Genomic DNA, 6,029 nt, shown 5'->3' with positions numbered 1-6,029 from the left:
AATTATTGTATATCAATTTACACAGCATCCCATAACAAAATCTGAGATGCTTTATCATAACTTAATTTCACAAAAATAAATTATAAATGAAACATGTTTATATAAATTAGCTTAGATCCTGTTTTGTTCGATGCAACATATCGATACTTCATGAGTAAGTAAAATAAATTTATAGAGTGAAAACAAGATTTCATAGAGTCATATCTGAATTTTTAAAGAGAAAGTGATATTGCTAGAAAGTTTATTTTATGTTTAATTAGATAAGTTTTACTGTGTCTTCCTGCAGGATGTTGTCGAAGAGCTTCAGCATAACAGCACCTTCAAGGTCCATCGATACCAGACCCGTTCATCCCCTTCTCCAGTTCCACCACCCCCTCCTCCCATACAATCCTCGGCTCTAGGTCGTGGGCCTACCCCACCGAAGCAGGTCAAGGAAACTGTACCGGTTGAGCAACACCCTTCTACAGCCAAGAGCCTGGAGCATTATCCTATCCCAAGGAAGTACAGTCTTCGGAGATCTTCAAAGAGAGGAAGCAATCGTGGAAGGCAGCATCCAGGTACCTACAGACTTACTAGTCCTGGAGGCCATAGACAGGATAACACAGGAGGAGGAAACTTCATCATGGAGCACCATCCTCTGCCAGATGTCTTACAGGAGAACTTAGGAGATGTTAACGAACATGGATTCATTGGCGAGCAGCACAGTACCTTCCACATCGAAGCATCTGCTAAAGGCCACACAGACCAGCAGTTTGGGAGTTCTGGTAATGAAGCAACATCGCTGCAGACATCACACCAAGATACGCGAAGTGGTCAAATCGTTCTGAAACCAGTACCGGTCAAGAGGAAATGCAATAGGCAAAGTTCTCCTCACCTCCAGTGTGCTCCTCACCCGAGCTATGACCAGGTAAGGCCTCATCCAATCAATCCCAACCAAGATGCCAATCACTGTGTGGACCTAGATGGTCTCCCATTGGCACCAATACAACACCAGGATAATAGGATGCCCCACCAGAAACCTTTTAGGCACTTTGGTAGTGAGATAGGCGACACCAAATTCAGCCAGAATATTGAAGCTGTGCAGAGTGGCAGAAGAGATACCAAAGATTATCATTTACTTGCCCATCAACAACGAGAAATGTCTGCAGACCGGAAGACACATCCAGAATTACCCATAGAGGAGAATATGCATCCAATACCAAACCAAAGATCAGCCTATGCAATAGGAATCTATGTGAAGTCCACATACCAAGAGAGTGTATGGGACCCGGAAGATCCACAGGTGACTCGGCACCAGATTCACCAACTCTATCAACCCTCCAGGAGTGATAACTCCAGATCTGATCCACAGGAACAAATCAACCTCAATCAACTAGGACGTGTCAACACCCAGGCTCCATCCATAGAGGATAATCCATTAACAGGCACTTGTGACCAAAGCATCATAAAATCCCTTCAGCGACTACCCAACAAGCCAGTGGCTTCTCCACGGCTTTCCCTGAAGCGAAAGCTGCAGCGCCAGTGCAACGTTGCAGAAGTTCCCGTAGTGCAACCACCAGTGGTTCACCAAAGAAGCAACATTGTGGAAGCTCCTGAAGTGCTTCCACAAGTGGTGCATGGAAGAAGCAACGTGGTAGCTGCTGCAGTACCTTCGCCAGTTATGCATCGCCGGAGCACCAGGAGGAAGGTCCATGAGCACATCCACGCAATGCAGCAGATGCTCTGGATGGAGGCTAGCGACATTGATGGCTCCGACCTAGGAATTGATCAGTCCTCACCTGCTGATCCGCAGGATGAGGTGGATCACTTGCAGCCCCGCCTTGCAGTTACCAAAGGCAAGGTGGACAATCTAGAGGATCTCCAGATCACTTCTACAAGATTGTAGAAATAAAAATTAACATTTATTTCTCAGCAGTGATAAAAAGCCAAGACCTGTTCATGACTTTTTATCATGGAAAAAATCCTAGAATTAATTGAATCAAATGGCGTGATTTCACTAGATTGTAACATGTTTTTGATAAGATTCATAAAACGGGACATTTTTTTCCTATTCAAGGGAAAAAAGTTTGAAATGGTCTCTAATGATGTTGAAGTACCTCACCACATATCTCTTTAACAAAAGAAAATTTAGTGATTAAGCACAACTATTTTAATTTTGCAAAAAGAGGTGGGAGATGACGACATGGAAGAAAATACTTCTGGCAAAATTTGCTTTCCTTTTTTTGAGAATAATAGTTAAAACTTGTACAAATTTTCAAGAAATAACTCTAAAATATCTCTTTATAATTTTAATAATTCCTTTGAAATTTATTTGCAAAAACGTTTGAATTACACTTCAGCAGAAAATTATGATATGTATTTCTTTTGTAAACTTGAGAATGCAAAATGTATTCCAGTTTATTTTGAGTTTTGTTTTTTTCTTGATGTTTCAGAAAAGGCTTTGATGGTGTAGAACATTTTTTTTCAAATAATCTAGGATCGTTCAGACATCTTGCAAAATTGTGCAGCAAAGCTCAACAATGTTTGTGCAGAAGACAAAAAAAAAGTGATTAAGATGCAAGGACATCTTTTATTTTCCAGGTAGAAAATACTGATGACTAATCAAATACTAAAGAAAGTTTTTGCAAAATGTAAAGTCACAAGTTTGTCTGCTTATACAATTGAGACCAAGATCTTTTTGTGGGAAGAGAATTAACTTATTTATCAATGCTCATTATCATAAATGACGTGCTTTTTATAATGCCATGTCTGTACACAGTTGAGCTGAAGACGTTTTGGTCAGGATGTCTGAACAAATCTTTAGGGAATGGTACTGACTTGGAAAAAAGCACATGCAACATATAAGAATTTACCAACATGCACGGAATAATCTTTGTAATCTGGCGAGTATTTCATGGAACAATATGTGATTTTCACTGAAAACTGTTAAAAGCTATTGAAATCCTTGCATCTGATTGGCTAAGAACAAATTAGTCAGTGAAAATCACTGACTAGATGCTTCATGAAATGTTCCTGTGTCGCTAGAAATAAAATGATTTACAATGTCATATATTACTTAACAGTGATTCATATTTTTCAGAGATGGCATTAATAACTATGCAATCAAAATATTATCAAGATATGGCTTTCGTATGCAATGATAACATTCTTAATTGATAATAAGAAAAGGACAAGTTAAAGTCAATAAAAATGCATAACCAAATTATATTCATGTATTAGACAACTTTATTTGTATGAGTTTGATAAAAAATGAAAAATACAATAAAACATTGAATGGTAAATATACAGTTTGTAAATAATTTCATTCCTCTTATTTACAAAAGAATAACATGATCAAAAGAACATTAGCTCATGTAACACACATGATACTTGTAAATTATAATTAACTTGCCGTTCAAAGAACAAGTCGTCAAACTAAAATTTCATTCTTCCCTCTCTTAAAACACCAAAACTGCAAGCATTTTTTTAGTATTCATACCAGTCCAACAGTTATAACCTTTAGCTTGGAGCATCATTTGTATCTGGATAGCAAGAATGAAATGGTATGTAACTTAAGAAACACGAGTCCAGATGTGGATGTCATAAATTACTCTGAAAAATGTGTTTTAAAAAATCCCAAACTGACATATTGTTTGCGGAATATTACATTGAACACAAGGGAAATGAGGATATCTATGAACAAATTGAAAAATTGGCCTTGCTAATTATTGAACAAAAGGTTCATAATTTTCAAATATTAAACGGTACAAATTAGCAGAATATACTTGTTTCATTTTCCTTTTTCACACACTAGATATATCATAACTACAAACTGGGGCAACTATCAATATGCATCGATAAATCAAACTTTAGATAATTTCTTAAACACTAATTCAAACTTATTGCACAGATTTTTTTTTTTATTGTGGTCGAGTGGTTCTGACTCTCGCCTTTGAAACAGAGGGTCGAGGGTTCGAATCCTAGCCATGGCGCATTTTCCTTCGTCAAGCATTTTATACACACTGTTCTGCACTTGACTCAGGTGAGGTGAATGGGTACCTGGCTGGATTAATTCCTCGCATGCACCGAGCGCCGGTGATGGTAGCTCAAAGTAAAGCCAGGGTAATAAAGGCAAGAGCTATGTATCCTCATGCAAAAAGGGCTAAATAGATCCAGCTATTATTATTAGAAACACCCTCTTCTGCATAACTATTATTGGTGTCCTAGTAATCATAGGAAATTTATAAATACTAGTTTAATAACTCTAGATTACATCCAAAATGAGAATACAGGTAACTCTGCATATATTGAATCTCTGGAGACCAGAAAAATCTGTTTGACTTGGGACAAAATTGACTTGGAATATGCAGATACGTATTTCTTGCATTACGTGGTCTGAAAATTTGCTTCATAGTTCATCTTTAAAAATCAAATAATGAAAGATAATAAGTAATGTGACTTGAGTGTCATTCTTTCTCTGTTGTAACCTATTCTACAATAAATAGGCTCCATAATACTTACTCTTAAAACATTTGTATTAATCGTGACCCTTCAGGATAGAATCACATGTGCCAATTAAGATTAAACTAAATATAATTGCACCATAATTTCTATTTTCAATCTAAAATATGACACACAAAATATCATGCCCTATTACTTATCTGCTCAACTACGTAGGGTAATAATATGCAGTGCTTAGAAACATTTGTATAAAATGATATATTAATATTGCATATTATTTTTTATCATAGACGCATATATATTGGGCTTCATCGATTCAAACACCCTTATCAATACATGATGCAAGACAAACAATGAAAAACGTAGGGTATGGGCCCTGTTTCATAAAACCTGTAATCAATTGCTGGAAAAAAATACTGAAATGGTGCCATCTGATTGGCCGAGAGCAAATTTGTGATTGAATTTTAGCATTTGTTATTGATAATAGTTATATGAAACAAGGCCCCGGTCACCTGCTTCCTCTCCATTCTAATCACATTCAAAGCAGTCTGGGTTGCATTCTCTAAAAGTGAGAAAAGTTTAGTGCACACTTCTATGGAATGCCACATGGGGGGTTTCATTTCTCATTCAATATTAATGATGATAATAATTTACCACAGAGTCCGTTGAATTTTGCTTAACATTCATACTAACCTTTTCTACTCCTGTCATTTAAAAAATAAAAATGCTATCATTCCCCTTCTTCCCTTGGTGAATGTAAGCACTCCATAAGAGTGTAATCTAAATTAAGGTAGGGTTAAATTAGTACAAAAATGTAAGAGAATACAAACTTTGGTGTTCTGTCTAATTCTCTCTTTGATTCATACAATCAACTGCAGATATCTCAAGAGGATAGCAGGGACTATTTCAGTTGTGACCACAAACCTTTATATAGTTCATATACAATAAACAGGGATATAGTTCCTTTACTTACACAAACTTTTCACACCATTTTCATTTTGAGACATGTGATATCCATGTACATGCTAAAATTCTTACTTATTTATCCAGCAAGTCACAAAATCAATATTATTGATTTAGAAGCATAAGGATCTAGTGGTTCTGACTCTCACCTGTTCCAATCAGAAACCCGGCCATTGCGTTTAATTCCTTCAGCAAGAAATTCACCTACTCTGTGCGGCACTCCATCCATGGCCCCATTGCATAAAAGTTACTATAATAACTTGCCATCCAACGGTAACTACCATGGTAATGATGATCAACAGCCAATCAAAATCAAGGATTCCATGCAAGTTACCATTGCAAAGGGGCCCAGGGGGTGTTTCATAAAGCTGTTTGTAAGTTAAGAGCGACTTTAAGAACGACTGGTGATCCTTTCTTGTGGTAAATGATATATTAATTGGCGATGGTTAAGCGCGTAAGGATCACCAGTCGTTCTTAAAGTCGCTCTTAACTTACGAACAGCTTTATGAAACGGCCCCCAGGTGTAGGAAATGGGCACCTAGAAGAACTGAGGGTCTCATTTAACACAAGAAACAATCGCAAGTCGTGCACAAAGTCATGCATAACTTACGAACACCATTGTGAAA

This window comes from Lytechinus pictus, chromosome 15, assembly GCF_037042905.1.
Source record: "Lytechinus pictus isolate F3 Inbred chromosome 15, Lp3.0, whole genome shotgun sequence".
Taxonomy (NCBI): Eukaryota; Metazoa; Echinodermata; class Echinoidea; order Temnopleuroida; family Toxopneustidae; genus Lytechinus; species Lytechinus pictus.
This window is presented reverse-complemented; position numbering follows the sequence as displayed.